A 25,352-nucleotide genomic window follows, 5' to 3' on the forward strand; every position below is an offset into this window, starting at 1 on the left:
CACCCATTCCATGTCAAAAAGTCTCTTCCATACAGCCTTGTCGCACGTGGACTCACTATCCCCAGTGGAAAGCAGGAGTTGTCTAAATATGGCAATAGCACTACCAGAGCCACAGTATCCTATCCGTCTCATTCATAAATAGATCTCCCGTGCCATCTCCTCATCTCACACCTGTAACCCTGTTAACCAGACAATGGTCAGCACTCATCTAATCACCCAGGCCTTGAAAAGCTCAACCACATTCTTCACTGGGGCTTTGACTATCTCAGATGGGGTATACTGTACTCAAGATACTACCCACTTCCTGCAAAGTAGTGTTCCACTGCCCGCACAATCTAGAGAACATCCTTGTCCGCCCCTAATCCTGTGAGTGACCCAGGTGCAAGACCTGTCCCACAAATCCACCCACCACCTCCTACAGCAGTCCAGTTGCAGGCATCTCCCACCATATAAAAGGCACGATCATGTGCAAAAGCAACCTGTTAAAAATCAGCTATGCTGCAATTACCTTACAATTTTCCATGTAGGGATGACAAGTAACCAACTGTTCACTCACAGTAATGTCTAGCACCAAACTGTGGCAAACCACAGACTTGACATTCCAGTTGCCAAGAGGCTGTACACCACTTCAACAACTGCTTCACTAGACATACCATTTGGATATTCCCTTCCAGTGCAAGTTTCTCTGAACTACACAGGTGGAAATTGTCTCTCCAGCACATCTAGTGCCATCCACCTGACCTAAACCTCTGCTAATTTGTTTCCCACTGTATCACTTTACCTTTTCTCTTCTGTACACACCAATCTTTTCCCATTCAGACCATGTACTGTCTTCTCCAATCACTCTGCCCCCCCCCCCCCCCCCCTGCAGCTAGTGCGGGTGTGTACATTTGGGTGTTTGTGTGGTTTCCGAACTAAACCATGTGCATTTTAGATATGTTAGATCCATATGCTTTACCTGAAACTAATTCTCTGAGGTACTGAGACTACTGCTTCCTGGCTCAGGGTTTCTATTTTCAGCTAACACGGAAGTATTGTCTACAAACAAAAGTGTATGGGACAGGATATTTACCAGTGAATCATTCACACTGGACACCAAAAAGGCTGTTGTGTGGCATGTAGACAACCCCCGAGATGGTGCACCAAGGCAGTGTGACTGCAGGAGCAGCCAGCAAAAACTCTACACAAAAGATGGTCCAGCACTTCTCAGAGCTTACAGTCAAAAATTATCAGGCAAGGTGTCCATATTATGCAAATTAACGTAGGATTAACAAGTGACAAATGCAGTTACCAAAGCAAATTAGATGATGAGCATGCCATCAGTATTATAGCTCTATAGGAAATGCATTTAGGTGATAATTCCGCAGCTACATGCAAGATTATGCAATATAAAGCAATATCAATACTCCTCTCAATTGTTAGGTGCATCCACAATAAATGAAAAAAGAAACAGCTCTTGGATTATGCTGGCTTAAGCTGTCAGAAAATTAGTGATGTAGAAGTAATTAGGATAAAACTCAAAGGCCTGGTTATTACATCAGTCCACAAATCACCTAACGGAAAGTGTCTGACACTAGTCTTACACACAGCAACTAGACAGCACGTATATGTTTAAGATTTTAATTCCAAAACACAACCCGGAGATACATAAATAGAGACAAAAATAGAGAACCATTGTTCGAATGGATCAACACACAAGAAATTATCTAAGTTTGATGCCAAGGAATTTAAAACGTTTTGGGCAGGCAGATGGAAACTGATACAAAACCTGACCCATCCATCTTTTCCACTGATGAGAACAAATTACCACTGAATCACTCAATAGTAGTACTGAAACATTTTTCAAGGAGTGTACATTGGCTCACAAAAGTTATCATTGGTGCTGAAATATCAGTTACAAAATACATTGATAAACCCACATGGAAATTTGAAAAAACTAACTCGATACAATACACCCAGGAAGTGGAGAGCAACCCGCACTGGACACCTCAAAAGGCAGAACATTGGGAATTATTGTAGATGTAGCTAAATGGAATATCTGAATGGAAGTAACAAAATAATGTGTACTAGGATGGGACAAACCTGCCCAAGTCCTCTACAAAGGATACCAAGGGTCTAAATAATGTTTTGATAACATTTTGTATTTAAAAATATTTGTGTGTATAAATTGTTCATGTTGATGTAAATTTGACAATTTAAGAAATGGTCATGCTTAGGAACAATGTAAGAAATAGGTGTTATGTAAAAGCCAGTGTGCTTTTGTTTGAAACGAAAATGGTTGTGGGGAGTGGAAAAGGTGCGAAAGGCGAATTGGCGTGCTACCTTGAGCAAGTGCGGGAAGTAAGTCACACAGTTTGTAGGCAGCAGTGATTGATGTAACTCCTTTGTGGAGCAGAAGCTTTGCCTGTAAATTTCCATAAAAATGCCTCGGTTGAAGACTGCAAACAGCTTACAGCATAGCTGTGAGTTGTTGAGCTACTGTATGTAAAACTGAATGAAGCCAAGAAGAGAAATTGAGCCCATACAGCAAGAAACTTGCAGGCCGTAGTGTGGGTAGTGTAGCCGTCATAGCTGTTCGCCACACCCAAGCCTACAGCCACCAGATAAGATTTTTTTCTATTTTTACCTTTGTACAGCATGAACCATTAATTTAAACTGTGTTTCAATAATCATTCTTGAACTTTACGGAAACTGGCTCACCCTGTTATTTCATCCTAATCATACATCTGTATAGGGTTCCTTCCTGGTGTTTGATTAATCCGAGTGTCCTGTTTTACAGACTTTTGAAGTGCCAAGTTAATATAAAGAGGCACCATTTAAATTGCTTTAGTGTAAATATTAAAAATTTTTTCATAACTATTGCAAAGTGTTATAGTTTGCTTACATAAAATGTAATCAGAGTGAAGCCAAGTTACTAGAACCTGTTAGATGGCTATACAGAATTAGTTCAAAGAATAATAGCTTTTGAAAGTAAATTCCACCAAGAAAGAGGTTTTCTTTAAGTGAAATGTTCAGTTAAAAAGTGTGTGCTTTAGTGTCTAAGTATTTAAGTTTCTTGATTATGGAAAGTGCTTTTCTAAAGGTTGTCCCCCCCACCCCGGCTAATTTTTTTTACCTTCCTTGAAGTTATCTACTGGGCTTTTTCTTTTTTAAAAACATAATGTATAAAGATGTAGCCCAAAATTGTTTAAGTGGTGTAATTTATTTGAAGAGCCAAACCAAACAGTAGCAAGAAAGTAGGCAAAATTCAAATTTCTGCTTCTCCAATACTTCACTATTTCATTGCCAGGATAGGTTGGTGACCATTAAGTACATGTTTTAAACCACTAAATGAACTTGGAAATGAGTTGTCCTAGCTTCAGTATATATTCAGTATATATTCATACTGTGTTTCTATCTAGCCACTGGGTAAGATCTTAGGAAAAGGAGTGAATAGTCCAATTTACTTATCCATTAGACGCAACACACGGTAAATCCTGTAAGAAGGATAACTCTATTGATTATCTTTTCCTATAAACAGGACTATGCTTCCATAGTGTATTTTATTTGGAAACTAAACTAAATTTTAGTAAGAGGGTTATATGTGGCAACATGGAGACAGGGTTTCTGTTATTTATGTAAAAGCATACTAATATCATAATGGTAGTGTTATAAGGTCCTATTAATGTGTGGTCATGACATTTGTTAAATGTCTCACCACATTCCTATTGAAACTATTTACTCTTCTTGTAAATAACACCTATGACAATTTTATACAAATGTCCACTAAGACTTTGCTCGTCAATCAGTACTGTTAAGAAATACTGACTAGCTTTATTTTCAAGAATCTCAAGTTTAAGTTATACGTATTGTTATCCTCCAATAAGAATCATTGGCCGATTCTTCATCTTTGACAGGTTCATCATGCCTGCAATGCAAAAAATTATCTTTTGTATTAACATATGAAATCCAACTTTTTAAATTTAATAAATGCTTATACAAACATAAATGATTAATGGAAAATCTCATATAAGATGTGAAACAAATACCAACAAAGAGATAGAGGGGCTGGCCAGTACTTACCTCAGCTCAGTACAGCCGATAGATACACATAAAACAGAACTGAAAATTTACATTCCTAGCTTTCAGAACTTTGTTCCTTCATCAGGGAGGAGAGAGGGGAAAAAAGGGAAGAAGGGAAAGTGGATTCAGTTACTCACAACCCAGGTTATGAAGCAACAGGGAAAGGGCGAAAGAACAGACTCGCGAAATTAAAGACCAATTCCCGTAACATCAGTTTGCTGCAGAATTCATGAACATATTCTGGGTTTGAATCTAATCAGTTTCATAGAGACCAATAAGTTTATGTCCACAAATCAGTACAAAGCATCGCTCATGGGCAACTCAGCATGCCCTTTTGTCATATGACGTCTGTTCAAAAAATTCCAGAACTTAGTCCACAAAATTTTCTATGCTTATCTTTTAGTTACTATGGATCGTCTCCTTTGAAATACTCTCCTCCACAATTGATACACTGCTCCCAATATCATTTCCACTTCCAGGAGCAGTCTTGACACACCTCCTGCTGGGTTGCATAAACTGCCGTCTGCGAATTTTCTTTTATCTCATCTACCATTGCAAAACTTCATCCTTTTAAACTTTGGAAATAAAAAGAAGTCTGCAGGGGTCATACTATTCTCGCAAGGAACATCTCATTCTCATTTGTGAGATCCAAAAAGTTTTTTTGGTCTTGACTCATGAGCCGTGGAATGAACTTGGCGGCAACACAATGCATTCCAAGATGCTGTGTCATTTCATAACATGATCCAATTGAAATGTTACATTCTTCTACAATCTCTCGGACAGTGAATCTTTGACTGGAACACACAATTTCTTTGACGTTCCTGACACAAGCGTCATCAGGGGACATCTAAGAGCGTCCTGAACAAGGATCATTTTTGACTTTTGTAAAGCCATTTTTAAAACGTGTGAATAATACGTAACACCAAGTATGGCTTAAGCACTCATCGCTATAGGGTCCCTGCATCATTTGGTGTGTCTCTGTAAAGGTTTTCTTGAGTTTCACGCAAAATTTAATGCAGATGCATTGCTCCTCTAACTTTGCCATCACAAAATTCACAAACCCAGATTCCATATTTCTTGATTTCCGAGAAGCATTTGACATAGTGCCTCACTGCAGACTCTTAACAAAGGTACAAGCACATGGAATAGGTTCCCAGACATGTGAGTGGCTCAAAGACTTCTGAAGTAATAGAACCCACTACATTATCCTGACGGTGAGTGTCCATCAGTGACTAGGGTATCATTAGGATCATTCCAGAGATGTGTGATAGGAGCGCTATTACTCATATTTTCTATGTGCATAACTGATCTGATGGACAAAGTGGACAGTAATCTGTGGTTGTTTGCTGATGATGTTGTGGTGTATGGAAGGTGTCATTGTTGAGTGATTTAGGAGGATAAAAGATGACTTGGACAAAGTTCCCAGTTGGTGTGATAAATGACAGCTAACCCTAAATGTAGAAAAATATAAGTTACTGCAGATGAGTTGGAAAAACAAATCCATAATGCCAGAATCCAGCATTAGTAGTGTCATGAATGAAGAAGTCATATTGTTTCAATATCTGGACATAACGTTGCAATGTGATATGAAATGGAACAAACTTGTGAGGGTCATGGTAGGGAAGGCGAATAATCATCTTTCGTTTGTTGGGTGGATTTTACTGCAGTGTGGCTCAGCTGTGATGGACATCACATATAGGATGCTAGTGTGATCTCTTCTTGAGTACAGTTTGAGTGTCTGGGATCCGCAAGGGGTCGAATTAAAGCAGACATTGAGGTAATTCAGAGGCAGGATACTAGATTTGTTAACAGTAGGTTGAAACAACAACATACAAGTATTATGGAGATGTTTCTGGAACTCAAATGGGAATCCCTGGAGGGATTTTGAGGAACACTGTGCTGACTGCAGAACAATTCTGCTTGCACCAACATACATTATGCATAAGGACCACGAAGATAAGAGACAACAAATTAGGACTCGTAGAGAGGCATATAGACATTCACTTTTTCCTCACTCGATTGGCAGATGGAACGGGAAAGGAACTGACTACAGTCGAATTAAAATTACTTGATAGTTGGCACTTCAAACGCCAATAAGAGTAGTCAGCGTCACACTTGAACTGTCTGCTGTTGCCAAACTCCACCAAAATTGGCCAGTCACTTCCAATTCCTGGTTCAGCATTCTTTCTTGATGTATTTGTATCCCGAATTATGAGCCCGACACTTTTATTATGTATGTCATGACACGCGATAACTACACCAAAAACAACACACATTAACAATGCTAATGAAAGACACACATTTCATTCATAGCACTAACCAAACACTACCGAATAACTCAGCACAAGGTGTAATTCAGTATCATACATATAGTTATCATATTCACAGAGATCGTCTTACATTAGATAAGCTTTTCACTACACTGCGTGAAACTGAAATTTTTAAGGTTGCAATTCATAGTTGCAACTGGGTCACTACATTCACATATATAAATACTTCATGCAGTGCTGTGGCATAGCACAATGGTTGGCAGATTAATCTAATGTGTAGCATGTCATAGGTTTGAATCTCATCAATGTAGCAAAATTTTTATTTCTAAATCTAACCAAAAGAGTGTGATTATTATTTTCATTCAATTAATTGGTTTAAATGTATTTTTTTTTATTTTTAATACTTTGCTGCATCATTTTTCATCATTGTTTTGACTGTTCTATTTGGTCTTATTTTTCTTCCTGTCATTATTTCTTCATTTGGAATCTGCCTCAGTCATCTATAATCCACGAACAAGTGCCCACACGGGCTGTTCACTGGTTTCTAACATGTCAGCATGTGCAGCTAGTGTAAGGATAGTTACAGGTAACAAATGACATGGAGAAATTTCAATTTGCTTTCAGCCCTGAAATTGAGTTTTTGTTGTCTTGAGTTTACCCTTAAGGGTTAGCTTTAATTGCCATGAACAAAGCGATCATGATATTAGTACTGCTGCAGACTGTTGACCACAATTTTCTCGGCTGGGTTAGGACACAAGTTTACAGTCAGGGATACAAAACGGGTCGTCTGCCCCAGTTCAGTCACTGGTCACTTTAAATCAATAGTCAACAGAGTATCCAACATTTCTGACATACCTTGCACCATCCACTAGAAAAATTGCTCTGTGTTAAACATTTAACATAATTTGTGAAGTGAGCCGCTTGTTTGTTGTCACCTGTAACCAAACGGTAGCTGGTAGCCAATGTGGCAACATTGTTGCAGCAAGTGATTGATGTCAACTATCAAGTAATTTTATTCAGACTATTGTAGTGAGACAGGGTACCTTCTGCCATGCACCATATGGTGGCTAGTGGAGTATGTATGTAGATGTGGAATCAGTCTTTCCTTCTCATCCCATCTGGAAAGCCTCCCCTGATCTGCAGTTCTGGGTAACTTTCTCAAAATCTACCCTTTTTCCTAGACCTATCCTTCACCCCTCTTCCTTCCACTTCAACCCTTCTGCCTCAAGAATGAGCTACTGGCTCTGAAAGCTCGCCTAATTATAATCTTCTTTTATGTGTGTGTTCTGCCACCACTTAGCGAGTATATTGTTTATCTATCCAATTCAATTATCATGTAATCAAAAGCTGCATTTAACACACCAAGTCTCTTTTACCAATCATTTTTCATATGTCCTACAGAATGTACTGTCTATCCTGTCCTTTTTTGAGATTACTGTTTTGTTGTACTTTTCTACAGGCATCATCTTACTTATTAGGAGTCAGTTCCTTCATGTTGTTGTTGTTGTGGTCTTCAGTCCTGAGACTGGTTTGATGCAGCTCTCCATGCTACTCTATCCTGTGCAAGCTTCTTCATCTCCCAGTACCTACTGCAACCTACATCCTTCTGAATCTGCTTAGTGTATTCATCTCTTGGTCTCCCTCTACGATTATTACCCTCCACGCTGCCCTCCAATGCTAAATTTGTGATCCCTTGAAGCCTCAAAACATGTCCTACCAACCGATCTCTTCTTCTAGTCAAGTTGTAGAGCTGCATGTACTCGGGAAAAATTATGGCTGTAGTTTCCCCTTGCTTTCAGCCGTTCGCAGTACCAGCACAGCAAGGCCATTTTGGTTAATGTTACAAGGCCAGATCAGTCAATCATCCAGACTGTTGCCCCTGCAACTACTGAAAAGGCTGCTGCCCCTCTTCAGGAAAAACTTGTTTGTCTGGCCTCTCAACAGATACCCCTCCGTTGTGGTTGCACCTACGGTACGGCCATCTGTATCGCTGAGGCACGCAAGCCTCCCCACCAACGGCAAGGTCCATGGTTCGTGGGGGGAGTTCCTTCATAGTCAACAGTTAAGGAATGGGTGGCTGAATTCATATGTGGCATATGTCTCTGTAAGATGACTCATGAACAACTTCCTAGAATTACAATCAAATATGAAAATGCTGAGAAAGAACACAGTGTGATATTGCAAGATCAGTAATTAAAAAGATGTGCAAAACAGTTGATGCCGTGGCCGTACCAGAAAGTGAGTGGCATGTCTGTTGAAGCCTGACTACAACCTAATGTGAAAAACAATTTGGGACAATCTGACACACAACTGATTCTATGCACCAATCTGTTCCCGTGGATGAGAGATGACTGAAATGAAACAGCAGTTGCACAAAAATAGCCAAGGTGACTTCATCGGAGAGAAAGAGTGGTCATTGTTTTCTAGGATGCAAAAGGGATTTGTATTTTAGATTAGCTTGCAAGACTGAAACAATACCTCACAAATACTATGCAAGTATTCTGACACAACTGGATGAAAAATTATGGAGCCAAGACCCAGGGGGGGAAAAAAAGGTTTATCGTCAGTGAAATGCATATGGTCACAAAGGCACTTTCACAATAGGAAAACTGGGAGTTTCAAGTGTGAAGTCTTCAAATATCTATTCCATTCTCCAATTTTTTCACATTCTGACTTTAGCTTCTTCTTCTTTTCTTTTTGTATGAATGATTCACTTAAGACTACATGCGTCACACCTCAAAACCGTTTTGTGAGTCAACAACTGGATATGTTTTCACTGCTCTGTCTCTTGTAACTCCGTTGGACATGGAGGTAGCAAATGAGGATGTAGGATGTCCATGACATACTGCTGTGCTGCCAGAGTGACCTGAAGTCATATCCGATGCTGCCCCACACGCCCTCTCCCTATGTCGTTGTCATACTCACTGACAACTGTCATCGTGGGTCTTGCAGAATGTGACTCACTGCTGATCACATGACAGGTGCAGGTGTCAAAGGGTTACAATGTGCTTGGCGTACATTACAGCAATTCTCCCATGGGCTCGTCAGACACGGTCAACCGGAAGCTTGCTGACAAGCACGCTGCCCTTACGTTCCCAAGCAGTCCAACATGGGGCCACTACCACATCTGAATGTCTCACAAATCTGCATATTGCATAATTCAATCAGCCTGGCAAATGGAGACACACAATTAGGCCCCTTCAAATTTTGTTACGTGCTGATAATGCTGACTCACAGAAGTACAGGGCATCTGTGCCCTCCACAGGGATCACTCAACATCTTACACTCTTCACATCTCTTATAGCTCCTACCATTCATGGTAACAATCTGAGACACAAACAAAGCTAATGCAATCTGGTGGCCTTTGTATCCATTTCAGAGAGTTGCGACTCTCATAATTTACCACTGGTATGCACACTCGTGAAACTATGTTGCTTCAGGGAGCTTCCCTTTTTTTTCTTCAAGCAGTTTAGTTCTTTGAATCCATTTTTCTTGTAGCTCAGAATAATTATTTTATTGTGTAGCAAACTTACAGACTAGCATTCTGGTCTGAGCTGTCAGAGTTGGCGGTCATGTGTGTGTGAGGTGTGCTTGCTTGTGTGAATGAATGGTGTGTATTTCTATTTCTTTTTCTGATGAAGGTTGTGGCCAAAAGCTTATGTGTAAGTGTCTTAACTGTGCCTGTCTGCATTTTAACGTGCCATCTTTATGGTAATTAGCTTCTTCTTCTTTTCCTACACTGCTGATATTCCAACCTGGAGTTTCCATTGTTTGAACTTACGGTCTACTGTTTTATGTTGCAGTGCACTTCTACAAGTGTAATACACAAATGTTGCCTTAGGAAAGAGTCACAATAACATCCATGTCTACCGTTTACTATTTTTTATGAAATAGCATGTCACACTCGAAATTTAACTTAGCCAATGAAATAAGTTTGAAGATTTATTGTGTGTAAAAGACACGAGGGCCCACTGTGTGGGAAATGTGTGAAGTTCTGTGCAGAGACGGAGTTATCCACAGACGCGGTAAGTCTGGGGAGCTATACGGGTGTTAAAACATCGCCACCTGCTGGGATGAGGGGCCACTTACTCTGTGGTGGCGCTGTGCCAGCAACGAGCTCAACCCATTGATTAGCACCACAGATGACAATGAGCAACCAGCTGCTTGTCTGTGCAGAGATATAAAATTTATCGATTTTGGACGTCGGGTGACAATCTGTCACATGGAGAACAATGTTTACTCTGGCAATTTTAACACTAATCTAGTGTTCTGCAACATATTAATGTGAAATGTTGTCTATGATGTTGAAGAGTGTAAGTTAAACTGATATCTGAGAATTTGTTGTTTTTGTGGCATTATCTGGAAAATGGCCTCTCTTGCAGCTCCAAGCATAAATGTCAAGTGAAGAAGAATAATTAGCACAGCACACTGGAACCAAGTAGGGATCCGGTTTACTGCTCGGCCACTAAATTAGCATATTGTGTGTACACCAGAAGAGACGCTGTACACACTTGCATATACTACACACACAAGTACAAGCATCGATCAAGCTACTGTGAAACTGCACTCTGTGTGACTCATCACTACATCAGAATACTGTAAATGTGGTGATTCCAATTTCTTAAGGTCTCTTCCTGTTTGTTTTCATCAGTTGGATCTTATTTTTCAAGTATGTGGGAATCCAATGAGCTGCCTGTTTGGATACATTCTTTCTGTATGTCCCACAAGTTGGATTCTTTGGAGACACATTGTAACAAGAGTTTTTAGGATTTTGCCTGGAGATTTCACACTGGGTTCTGTGTGATGTATTCCATCTTTTATTCTTGGACCTAAGATTTTTACTACAATTTTACATTCTTGCTGTTTTCATGTCTTGTGTTGGACAAAGAGTCTCTCTCATGCATAAAGAAATTCTAATTTGATCACTGTTGTACAATGTTAGATTTTAGAGTTCCAGGAAAAATACTTTTAGTTAAGTGAGAGACAGTTTGAATTTTCTGAAGTCTGGATTCTATGGCCTTCTTTTCATTATGATGTTCAGTGGTCTTTTTCACCTAACTATTTAAACTCTTTTAACACCGAATACTATGTCATTGCCTATATAAGTTCACCCAGTGCCATTTTGGTATCAGCCAAGAATTTTTTCTCCATGTGAAATTAGTAGTCTAATTTTCCTAGCTTGCTCCCTTAATATTTCAAATTGCTTTAGCACATCAGTGATGTTTTTGTCAATTAGTATTATGTCATCGGTGTAGGTTACACAATATAATTCTATCTTTAAGTTTACGTTCTAGTCAGTGTAATAGTGCACCTGCTCTTCTCCATTATCTTACAATTTTCTTAGGGGTATAGTTGAATAGCAATGTGATATGCCATCCCATTTTCATATTCTTATGTCTGTCTTAAATTACACTGCTTGAAAAAAAGTGAGACACTCAGAAGGTGGGGAGAAAACAAATTGAAACATAGCGAATTTAGAGCGTATGTAATGTTATTTCAGTCATAACAAAACAGAGTCAAATTTACACAGAACTTATCAGTTTGAGCCCACTTATCAATACAGCAATGCACCCTGTCTGGCCTGGACAGTGCGGGAGGATGTCGTAAAGCTGCTGCATACCCTCCTCAGAAAGGTGATCCACAACTGTTGTAACTGGACATTGCAATCGTGGATACAGGCAGTGGGATGGAGTTGACGTCCATGTTGGTCCCATAATGTTCTATCGGGGACAGATATGGGGATTTTGCTGGCCACAGGAGTATATCAACATCACGCAGACAATTTAAAGAGACACATACTACATGTGGACAAGCACTGGCCTGTTGAAAAATAGCACCACAATACTATTACACACTGCTGTACCATCAGAGTTCCCTCGGCCATTACAAGCCGTGACCTGAAGTCATACTCAATGGCTCCCCACACCATGGGACTGCTTTGTGACCCCCCCCCCCCCCCAAAATGTGGAAGAATGGGACATCTCCCCATCTCCCCTGGTCACGGTCAAACTTCTCCACGATAGTCATTTGGAGCAGTGCAGGACTGGGAGACTCATTAGTGAACATAATGTGACGCCATTCATTAGCAGTCCGTACTTCTCGATCGTGGCACCACTTCACATGCAGTCATTTGCTTGGGTGTTAATGGCAGCCTATGCACAGGACGGCAATTCCATAGTCTGGCTGCTCCTAGCTGTATGACACAGCATGTTGCAAGGAGTCTATTACAGTGAACTCCTGTTTATCCGAAATGATCGGGACGGTGGCCGGTTCCAATAACGAAAATTTCAGATAAATCAAAGTCCCCCTTTTTTCACATGTGAACACTCCAAATTGCATCAATATTGCGAAATACAATCGTAAAACGTGCGTAGGGTATGTAAAACGTTACTGATACGGTTGCAAATAACCCTGCACTTTTTTACTGAAAAAATTGTGTTGACATGTTAAAAAGGCACCAAACTATGATTGAAAACTCAAAGTTTTTAAATGTTGTATAACAAAGCTCGTTTATTTTGCATTCTTACAGAAAAAATCTCCCTTATTTGGCAGTAGGAAAAACAGGAGTTTTAATTTTATTACCTACTCTTTTGAATAAAAAATAAACTACTGAACAAAATTATGAAACAAATCTAGAGATAACTCAAAGGAACAAAAAGTCTGTCTAGAGGAACTTTCAAGAAAAGTAAAAAAAAAAAACTTTTTAAGTTATGGACATAGAAGTTCTAGGATGCTTCATTAGAGTTTATTTTTTGGTAACGAAGTCACAAATGTCTTTTTTTTTTGTTTTTTTGCTTGAGAAACTATTTTTGCAACAATACATCTCCAACGTTGAAATCAAACTATTTCAGGATAAATCGTCTCCTCCTATTGGCTGATGTACTCCAGGGCAGTTTGGATCACTTCGTAACAGAATGTGTGAGGAATATTTTTCTCTGATTCATCATCAGAAACATAGTCTTCTGACACTTTATGATCGGTCACAATTTGGACGATTTCATCCTCAGGCACATGAAAAAATGCCATTTTCCATCCACTCTTCAATGTCTTCGAAGTGTGTGTCTTTACAACCAGCTTCTCCAGTAAATTCACCAAAATTATGTCAGCTTGAGTTTCGGTGTTGCCTCCTCCTTCCCACCACTTAGGTTGCCTTACGATCTAAGAGTTCTTTCCAAGACCTAACAAGAGGAAGTGGAGGAATTAGACTCCAAGCTTCAGCAATCAATGAATGACACTTAAAACATCGATTTTTTAAGAACTTCCACAAAATCATCTGCAGCATCAATCACACCTATTAAGTATTCCAGCATCTTGCGTCTGTAATGTTTTTCCATCGCCTCAAGAATACCTTGGTCCATCGGTTGACATAGAGATGTGACATTTTGTGGGAGAAATACAACTTTGATATCCCCATCTTGCAGATCACCTGGGTGATAAGGAGCATTGTCCACAAGAAGTAGCGCTTTTCAAGGAAGTCCATTTCCTGCCATGTAATTTACTACAGCTGGAACAAACTCTGCCTGGAACCACTCTCTGATGATGGCACTGTTCATACGTGCCTTAAGACTGATTCGTGTACCTCAGTGGCAAAGCTGGTTGGTTGGTGTCTAAATGCTCTTGGTGTTTTGGATTTGCCAATTAAAGTAAGACACAGTTTATGATTGCCAGTGGCATTACTGCAAGCGAGGACAGTATATCTTTCTTTGATATTTTTGTATCCGGAAGCCATTTCTTCTTCTTTAGAGGCAAGGGTTTTCGTAGGCAGCATTTTGTAATTCAACCCAGTTTCATCACATTTGTAAAGTTGATTGCCAGTATAACATCCTTTGTCAATGATTGCGTGCAGTTTCTTCTTAAAATCAGCATAGCAGCTTCATCCCCAGATAATGATTTGGCACTGATGGCAATTTCATGAATGCCATGCCGCTTCTTGAAACGATCCTGCCGGCCATTATTTCCAAGGAATTCTTGCTTCTTTCCTTCAATCAGCTCATCAGCTCATTTTGACAAAGTAGAGGACCTGAAACTGACACACCTTTGGCTCTTATTTATTCGTGCCACAAAAATAATGCCTCTTCTAACTGAGGATGTGCACCTTTTCTCACTATTTTTCAAGATTTCACTGCACTGCCCAATGCTTGGATGGAACAAAATTTTTCAATTCCTGATCGATTTGTCTCCCGATCAGTAATTGTACTCCTACTCTGCAGCAGCTTTTGTGGGTGGCTCACCAGCATCAATTCTCTGCAAAGTGTGAAGCTCTTTTTCCAACAAGATCACATTCGTTTTATGTTTCGTGCCCGTAGTCACGTTCAGTGTTCTTTTTACAGACACTCGACTGAGTCCTTTATGGTTTTTGGCCCCTTTTATCTCTGGACACTTTAAGGCACATAGTGGGAGCACAAAACCTCAAATCAGAAACACACAGATGCACAACTTGACAACACTCGAGATGCACTAGACAAACTTTTGACTTTTGAAACCAGGCTGTGGCAGCCATCAAATGAAAGCATTCGATACATCTATGCCATTTCCTCTGTTCTACTCAAGCCCACGTGGCAACACAACAGGGTGTTGTACGTTCACTGTTAAACACTCAGCTTTGATGTACTGACAACAAGTGGAAAGTGTTAGGCGGCGCACTCTAATTGTCAGTTTCGACAGGACTACGTTGCGCTGCATAGAACAATACTGTATGTACTGTACTTACAAGGAGTTCCAATAGATGGCAGTGGCATGAAACCATGCAATACGAATAAGAAACACACTAGAGCTTCAACCAACACACGCACGAATTGACAATACTTGGACTTTTGACACGCACCAGTGCACTGATTAGCAGTAGATTGCCAAAAAAACACCAGCAAATGCTTGGCTCCAGGTGCACGCAAATTGAAACTTGTCAAGTGTCAATCTAGCTAGCCAAAAGTGTAGCTGCACGAGAGTTTACTGTACTTGTTCTCAGATGGCAGTCACAGACGTGAACAGGTTACAATGTACTCAGTACACTACACAGTGATGCTCCCTTGTAGTGGTCTGATGTAGTCAACTGGAACATTGATTATGAGTATGCCCTTACTTTCCAACATCAGGCCACTGTCATATCCAAATACTCAAAAAATACAAATGTTGCAAGGTTTAACCAGGCGGCCAAATGGACATCCACAATGAGGTTTCTTTCAAACTCTCATCAGATAATGCTGTCTACACCAATATGCAGCACCTTCATATCCTCCAGAGTGATATTCAACATCTGACGCTATTCACATCCCTTATATACCACACGATGCTTGCTAAACAGCAATAAAAACAAAGAACACTAATGAATAATGAAGGAAAAGACAGCCTGTTACTTACCATAAAGTAGATACCTTAGGCTGCAGATGGGCAGAATTAAAAGACACTTACATAAAGCTTTCAGCCACAGCCTTCATCAGTAAGTAGTAATCTGTCTTTTCCAACATTGTTGATATTCCTACTGGAGTTTCCATTGTTTCAAGGACACTGATGCTTTTCTGTGAGTGTTTCCTTTATGATGTTTTCTGCATTTTAGCTTTTTTTAAAAAAAGAAAAAAAAAGAAAGAAAGAAAGAAAAAAAAAAGATTTGTTGCTGGAAAACTTCTGAAGTCCAATAAAGGAGTTACAACAGCCATATATGGTTATCTGGTGGACCTTGCAGAACCAAATTCTAGGGCTGAAATGTACTGTTGACCAATGGGCATTAATCAGAATGAATACTAAATAAAAAATTAAATCCAATTTTACACAAAAAACACAGGTTCTATCACTGTTGTTTTTCATTCTATTTTGCTCTTATGTTTGCTATGACTTGTTAAGCAGAAATTTTCTTTCTATCTATAGAGTTACATTTGCTGTAATGTATCTTACCTGCATGTTGTTTCTTCTTTCTTCTCACTGCTGCCCCAATCATGGCAAGCAAGTCATCCTCACTGCATTTGCTTCGTATTGCATCTCTGAAACAACAGTTAAAACACCCGTTAAACAGTACCAGGCAATTACCACACAGTGAAATGTTGGTACACTAAAAAGGAAGAAAAACTTTGCAGAAATCTTCAACAGTAATCCTGTAGTTTGCAGTAGGCAACAGCAGGATAACAAACCCACTGGACAAGAATGGGAAAGTCATGATAGAAGTTACTTTTATTTTTATAAATAAACAGGTATCTTACACAAATGCTCAAGAGTATACATAGGATCTCGGGCTGAAGAGGTGGAGCAGAAACTGACATTAGTTTTGTTGAAGAGGGAGTAGTGGAACATAGCACAATTTCTTGCAAAATGACGCCAAATTTATTGATAAACTGTTAATTAATTGCCAAGCTCACTAATGTGACCATTTTACAACAGGTACTTACTGCTTGGAGTATATGTGAATTTTCAGGCTTGCCTGATAGATCTGTTGCAAAAACACTTTGGGTTCCCCACCAGATAACATTATGCAAGTCCCTCCCTCAATATTTCAGTGACACAACATTTTGGCATCTTCTGGTGGTGGTGATTTCCACTATCACTGCTGCAAGATGCAACTGGCAATTTCCACGTGACAGCTTTGAAATTTATCATGTGGATGACTATGACCATCATATTTAGAATTCAGAGGATTTCATAGAATACCTGAAGATGCTTAAACTAGAACTTTCAGATCTTTTAGTTAGCTCAAATGTTATATCATTACTTACAAAAGTGCCCCTGCAGCCCTCATTAGAGGTTATTAGCAGCAAGTTTGAGAAAGAAATTGTGGTGCTGTTTAAACATGTGCATACCTCATCCTATTTCTTATGTAACACCAACTACTTTGATCAAGTGGACAGTGCTCCCATGGGAGATCCTCTATTTCCCTTAGTAAATATCCAACATTCCTCCTTCTGGCAGAATGCTGAAGAGACATTTGTGGTGTGGCCCACATAATACAGACACTACCTATGTTCCTGCAGCATTTGCACTCGCTCCATCTGAATATTCAGTTCACTGTGGAAGTACAATAAGATAGCAGCTTACCATTCCTGGATGTCACGGTTAGAAGAAAAGCTGACAGAACACTGGGGCATAGTCTCTACTGCAAACTGATACACGCAGAGTTATATTTGCGGTCCAAAAGTTGCCGTCACCCTGCACAATGTGGTAGTGTCTTACACTCCCTGGCACATAGAGCACACGTGATCTCAGATACCGACAGTCTGCCTGGTGAACAGTAACACCTAAGAACAGTGTTCCAGCAGAATGTTTATTCTTGTAAACAGATTTGCAATGTGTTCTGAGCAAAGCAAGTTCAGTGTAGGGATGTAAATGAAGATACTTAGACAAGCACTGCAAATGGCTTTTTTGCCATATTTCAGTGGCATGTTTTCAAAAATAGAAAGAATCGCTAAGAGAAACAGAATCAAGTGTGTCTTTCGTCTACCAGCAAAACTAAGGAATTGTTTGTGTTCAGTTAAAGACAATCTTGACCTTAGAAAACACAGATCATATATAAGATCTGATGCCATTATGGGAAATCTTATATAGGGCAGACACCTCACATTGTGCAAGAACACTGTGTTCAACAGCGCTGACAAAAATGCCACCCAGTAAATTAGTGGTAGCAGAGCACTGCCTGAATACAGGGCACCACACGTTTCCCAAGAGGACTGAAATTTTATCCTCAGCATCATCTCTCTAGGATTGTGTTTTTAAGAATGAGGCATGTATCCATACGGTGGGCAATCTTACCAACAGGAATATGGAATTTTGACTAAGGACTGCCCAGAATCCAGCACTGACTGCTATGAAATTAACACAGTAGAAACCAGATCCTCCGATGTATGACCTGATGCAGCACCTTGCAGAGAGTTAATTCAGCTTTTAACCACACGAGTGTCCAGAAGCGCAGTCATTGCCCACAACACATAAGCAGAAGGCTACTATGAATGGCATTTCCATCCAACTGGGAGTGCCTGTCCACACATTCGTACTCCTGCTTCTAGCCTGACAAATTTCAATTCTGCTGTGCGAATATCACCAGTCACATCTTGCAGCAGTGATGACAGGACCCACCACTACCTGAAGATGACGAACAGTTGTGTTGGTGAAATATTGTGAGGCTTGCACAAAGTTATTCAGTGGCAAATCTGAGAAGATTTGTATACATTATTTTTCTGTGACACAGGTAATGTGCAGCAAAATGTGATAACTTTCTGCATTTGCCTTTTTGTACATTTCAAAATACCCCAAAAATTGGTGAGAAACACTGAACATATGACGTAACCAGATGACATACCCCACAGCATGTGCAGCAGTTGGGGCTGAGTGTAAAGGAATGATTCAGCAGTGCAATACTTTCATTTGAGCAAACAGAGCAAATTTCGAAAACATTTTGTAAATATGATCTGTTGTAAATGTAGATGTTACAAAATTATTGTCCCTGCTGTAATCAAGCAAAAGCAGTTCTGATTTTGTGTTTTTTGCTTCTGTCCCTTCTCTTTTTGTTTACAGACATTAGTTAGTAAAGAAAACATAGGTCATTTAATGGCGATGATGCTATTCTGAAGTTTATACTCATCTACTTGTTATGCAATATGGTAGGTTTTCATTGTACTGTACTTTGCAAGAAATCAAGGAAACTGCAAGACCGGTAAATAAAATAATAAACTTCAATATAAATACATAATTGTTTAACACAATGAAAGAATACTGCCTGCTAGATGCAAGACTCAAATCCTGAATGCCATCACTAAAGTCGCACACGTGTGTCCGTAGCCACAATGATATGAATACTTGACTTGGGTTGGGATGATCAAGTGTGACAGGCCGAGAGGCTCAACCACTGCAAGCATGGCAAGGTACATCATCTGGTGACATTTGTCATTCGCTTTTGACACATTTCCCAACATTTGTATCGTATCCAACATTTGTGATCCCATGTGTGCTGTATTAAATTACTTGTCTCAGGGTCATCTACAGTGCTTTGGAGGTTTTTAAAGGATAATACGCATCACCCTATATGTGTGTGTGTGTGTGTGTGTGTGTGTGTGTGTGTGTGTGTGTGTGTGTGTGTGTGTGTGTGTGTGTGTTTATATATATGAAACAAATACTAACAAAGAGATAGAGGGCCTGGCCAGTACTTACCTCAGCTCAGTACAGCCAATAGATACACAAAACAGAACAGAAAATTGACGTATCCTAGCTTTCGGAACTTAGTTCCTTCATCAGGGAGGAGAGAGGGGAAAAAAGGGGAAGAAGGGAAAGTGGATTCAGTTATTCACAATCCAGGTTATGAAGCAACAGGTGAAAGGTAAACAGGGAGGGTAGCAAAGATGGAGGCATGGATGTCAGAGGGAAGCCAAAGATATTCTACTGTAATTACTGTGCCATCTTCAAACCAAGGAGGATGAATACAGAAGTAAAGAGGTACATAGTATAAAGATAAACGCAACTATGTTGGATGAAAAGATGCATGAATGGCTAAAGAGGAAAGGGAAAGAGGAGAAGACTAAAGAGCAAAATGGGAGTGAGGTTGGTTAACATAGGTTCAGTCTAGGGGGACGGCGGGATGAAAGGATGTGTTGGAGTGCAAGTTCCCATCTCCGCAGTTCCGAGGTACTGGTGTTGGGTGGAAGAAGCCAAATGGCACATATGGTGTAGCAGGTTCCTAGGTCCCTAGAATTATGCTGGAGGGCATGCTCCGCTACTGGGTATTGGACATCTCCTAGGCGGACAGTTCGTCTGTGCCCATTCATGCGCTCAGCCAGTTTAGTTGTCGTCATACCAATGTAAAAGGCTGTGCAGTGCAGGCATGTCAGCTGATAAATGACGTGTTGTCTCACATGTGGGCCTGCCTTGAGTTGTGTATGTTTTACCAGTAGCGGGGCTGGAGTAGTTGGTTGTGGGGTGATGCAAGGGGCAGGTTTTGCATCGGGGTCGGTTACAGGGGTAGGAACCGCTAGGTAGAGAAGGTGGTCTGGGAATATTGTAGGGTTTGACAAGGAAGTTACACAGGTTAGGGGGTCAGCAAAAGGCAACTCTGTGTGGAGTGGGGAGAATATTGTCAAGGGATGATCTCATTTCAGGGCTTGACTTGAAAATTCATATCCGTGGCGGAGTAATTAGTTGATGTATTTGGGCCAGGATAATATTGGGTGACAAGGGGGATGCTTCTGTGTGGTCTGGGGGTAGTAACATTGTTGTTGGGTGGGGAGGAATGTATTGCTTGGGAGATCTGTTTGTGGACAAGGTCTGCAGGATAGTTGTGGGAGAGGAAAGCACTGATATATAATATAATACAGGGAAGCATTCCAAATGGGAAAAACATATCTAAAAACAAAGATGATGTAACATACCAAACGAAAGCATTGGTATGTTGATAGACACACAAACAAACACACACACAAAATTCAAGCTTTCGCAACCCACAGTTGCGTCATCAGGAAAGAGGGAAGGAGAGGGAAAGACGAAAGGATGTGGGTTTTAAGAGAGAGGTTAAGGAGTCATTCCAAACCTGGGGGTGGAAAGACTTACCTTAGGGGGGGGGGGGGGGGGGAGGAAGGACAGGTATACACTCGCACACACATACACACACACACACACACACACACACACACACACACACACACACACACACACACACACACACATATATCCATCCATCCGCACATATACAGACACAAGCAGGGTATATGTGCGGATGGATATGTGTGTGTGTGTGTGTGTGTGTGTGTGTGTGTGTGTGTGTGGCAAACTGATCTGAACTAAGCAGCCTTCAAATGGAAGTTTTTTGATCACTCCTTATTTTGCACCCTGCCACCTTGGCAATATGTACCGCAAATCATCAGACAGACGACCTTCCTGCATGCTTCGAGCATCCCCTGGTGCTGTTCCGAACCAATGCTAATCTTTGTAACTGGGACGAGCAGTGTGCAGATTGCATCTTTGTATCCCACAAAGAGGTGACAGTTCCCAGTGGCATGAATGGTTACTGTTTATTGACTGTCACTGAGTTGGTGAGTCATTTGCTACATTGTGGCCCACCTGTTCACTGCTAAAGCCATGCTAGTCAGTGGTAACCCCTGTCAATGATATCCTGTTGCCCATAGCAGTTCACTCTGCTGACTGTGGTAGTATTTTCCTTGAATAAATCTGCTTACAGTACACGTTTGACACTGTGGTACAAGAAAGCCCAATGACTACACACCCTTATAGAATAAGTGTCTCGAGCCATGGGTACCCCTGATATGGCAGTGATAAAATCACCCTGTGATCAACTGTCACACTGCAGCTGTAAGCTGCACCTCCTTTTTCAGAATATTCAGGTTTATTAACTTGAAGTAAATCAGATCTTTTGAAGGAAGATTTAACAAAAAGGGCACATCCAGGAAAGGATGAAACCATGTCTAATTAACTGGCACACAAAATTAATAATTAGTGGTGACAAAGATCCTCTGCAATAAAAAGTAATGTCCACTGACTTCATGTATTAGTCTTCAAGTGACAGAATATATGTAACTGTGTCCTTCTTATTTACACTGATTAAACAATGGAAATTCCAGGTAGGAATATCAACAGTGCAGGGAAAGATAGATCACTCTTTACCGTAAAGAAAACAAAGTTGCACACAGGCACAACACACAAGCAAGCACACCGCGTGTGCACGCATGCACGCACACACACACAGAGAAAAAAAAACTGCCAAGTCCAGCAGCTAGGGGCAAGCTGCTGGAGTTGGCAGTCATATGTGTGTGACATGTGCTTGCCTGTGTGTATGAATGTGTGTGTTTCTCTGTATCTCTTTTGCTGATAAAGGCTGTGGCCGAAACCTTTGTGTAAGTGCCTTTTTAATTGTGCCTGTCTACAATGTAACATGTCTCCTCTACAGTAAGCAGCACTCTACCTTTTCCTATATTTTTCATTTACACAGATGTAATTAACAAATCAGAGTCTATTTATTCCAGAGAAGTGACAGTTTGTTCATGACAGTTCAGCACAAATCTGATTTTTTATATACAGCAAGGCTACCTATAAATTATTCTGTGTGCCAGTGTTCATGCTGACTATAGGGATTCACACTGATCATGTGTAATTTGACATCTGGTCCTGTAAACTTACTTCTGCTCAACGTGAAAAATTCTCCACTCCACATTTTGTAATTAACCTTAACATATCAAATAATGCACCCTTCGATATAACTGCTTATTGTCCACTTCCCATCACTCTATTCCCAATGTCAACCCAGCTGACCTCTACTTCTAATCCAAAAACCATGGTTGACTCAATGTTTGCTATTGCAAGCTATTGCAACACAAAAGTGCCAGAGGCACCAGTAATGATATATAATTAAAAATACTAGAAAGTAAGGCTCACCGGTTAGTTCATGCTAAGACAAACACTACAAGTGTCTAAGACACTGCGCTCTCACACAAGTACGAGGTCTGAATACATTCCAGTTACGATACACTAAACTATTTCATTCACGGTGGCAATGTACATACTCTCTCCCCAATAAACAGAATAGTTATAACTCAATTGTTCACAAGTGTATATTATGACTCTTGCCACAGCTATGCAGTCAGTATGCCACAGGCGTGCCATAGAAAGGGATCAGGTTCAATTCCTTGTAGAGCCGGGAAATTCTGCTCGGTGGACAGACTGGAATAGGGTACACTCTGCTTGTAGTTACAGCTGAGGAGCTACTCAAGTGAGAAGTAGTGTCTTCAACTTCTGGAAGTTGATAACAGCCTGGAGAGTTCTATACTGACCCCTTAACTCTCCATAGATATATAGTAGAGAACATCTCTCGAAGAGCATTGCGTGGTCTTCTGGGCCCAATGCAGAGTTCCTTTATCAATGTATATTGTATATCACCACTTGTACACACTCATCAGCACAGTACCATATTGTCTCTTCACGTGGCAAATTTTTATTCCCTTGTTTCCAGATCAACATTTTTCCTCTTCTTCTTCTTCTTCTTCTTTTTTTCTTACTATCATTTTTTGTACCACACATATTCCACACGGTTTATGCTCACTCCTTCAATGATACTGCCCATCCTTCTCTAGTGTGCGAGTTGTCCCTGCTTTCCTGCGTGTTTGTTGGTTTAAACACCCTTGTTTCAAAAGAGAGTGACAGCTTAGATACAGTCTTGTCAACATTTTGTATTTTTATTTAGCAATTATTGTTTGAGCCTTATAGGCGAATGTCACAAGATATTGTCAACCACTGCATTCACTAGATTGGAATGGGGTTCATGGTAACTTATCAATTCATTTTTTAAGTTGCTGTTATCTTTTTCATCCTATCTTGGACTAGCTTTTCCATACTCCCACTCTATTTTACGTAGTCAAACAGTTATCTGCCCTTGCAAACTTGCTCCTTTACTACCAAGTTAACTAATACTGGGCAGCCTAACAGAAGTTCCAATATCCAGTCTTTCACCACAATTCACCTACACACACTTTTCACTCACTGATTTTCTTTTTTCAATGTCATAAATATTTTGCTTTCACAGACTGCTCTGCTTTGAACATAAAATTGTAGGAACATCTGCCTCACATGTCAGTTTTTTTTTTTTTTTTTATTTATTAAAGAATATGTTCCTTGCTTATTCCTATCTGCTTCTGATACATTTCCATTCTCACTTTTATTTTGTTTTGATCCATTTCTTTTTTCTTTGATAGACAAGTCAAACAACAATGGCAATATGTTGCAGCCCCCTGTGTTTCACCCTACTTACTACGAACTTACTTTTCTTAGCTTTCAATTTTATTAGTCATTTGGTTTTTAAGATACTTAATTGTTTGACCCTGTATTTTTATATCTTATTTTACCTTGGGTTGATAAAGGATTTCTGTTATGCTCACAAAGAGAGAGCTGATTCTTCTCACCCCCCCACCCCTCGTACCTTGTCCTGAAACAAACTTATCGCCAAAGTATCTTGCAGTTTTTTTCCTATTATTAATCTCTTAGTCTAGTCATCAATTTAAAAGTGTCAGTTGTTGGTCCCATTGTCTAATAATTTGTACATTTATACACAGGAAGTTCCAATTTTTATTTGGAACATATAGACTCTGATAATCATGAATCACAGTTCAAATGGCTCTGGGCACTATGGGACTTAACATCTGAGCCAAGGCAGGATTCAAACCTGCGACCGTAGCAGTCGCGCGGTTCTGGACTGAAGCGCCTAGAACCGCTTGGCATTGGTGGCTAGCGAATCATAGTTACCATCACATGGACAGAAATACTGTGTTAACTTTATTACAACCTAGGGACATAGCTAAAAATGTCTTTACATAATTTCCAGTTCTGATTACTTTCCTTTAATTTAATCTCAAAAATAGGTTAGTGTAACATGATGTTGACAGAGGCAAATTATATATACTCACAAATTATTTAGCTAGAGGTATCTGGTTTGTATGTCTGGGAGGGAGGAGGGTGCAAGCTGAAAACTTCAAGAAAAGATTACTCATTTCATACCTGCTGGATTTAACTGCAGTTTATCTCTTCCATATACCAACCACATACCTAATGTGCATGGCAAACAGTTTAAAAGTATTATTCTATACTCAGCATTTGGAACTATCAGTTTCTTCATGAGAGAGGAAAGAGGGATAAGTTTCTGAAGGTCTGAAAGGTCACTCGGACTCCACGACTAATGTGAGGACAAGAGGAACGAATGTGTCTATAAGAAGTTTTGGAATTTCACCTCCTGAAGGTAAAATACTGATCAGTCTGTCAGTCTTCTAGTAATTTTATGGTTTCCTCACATGAATTTTCACTTGGACACGATTATTCTATCTTTCATCACTCACCTGAGAGATATCTCTGAATTCCCAAAGAGACACACCTCCAAATTGCCATCAGCTGTTATCCGTAAACGGTTGCACGTGCCACAGAAGTGTTCACTCATTGAGGTAATAAATTCCACACATCCCTTGAAGCCCGGGACATGGTATGCCGGCAAAAAGAAATTGTAAGAAAATAGCTACTGCTGTTGTGAAAATACTATAAATGTGTCGCTCACCAAGTGGA

General features: G+C 40.1%; 1 pseudogene; it reads right to left on the reverse strand.

Moving 5' to 3' along the window:
- Positions 1-3,851: 3,851 nt before the first annotated feature.
- The window catches only part of LOC124787727, a 56,302-nt pseudogene continuing 34,801 nt past the window's right edge, over positions 3,852-25,352 (reverse strand).

The sequence above is a fragment of the Schistocerca piceifrons genome, chromosome 3 (genome assembly GCF_021461385.2).
Source record: "Schistocerca piceifrons isolate TAMUIC-IGC-003096 chromosome 3, iqSchPice1.1, whole genome shotgun sequence".
Taxonomy (NCBI): Eukaryota; Metazoa; Arthropoda; class Insecta; order Orthoptera; family Acrididae; genus Schistocerca; species Schistocerca piceifrons.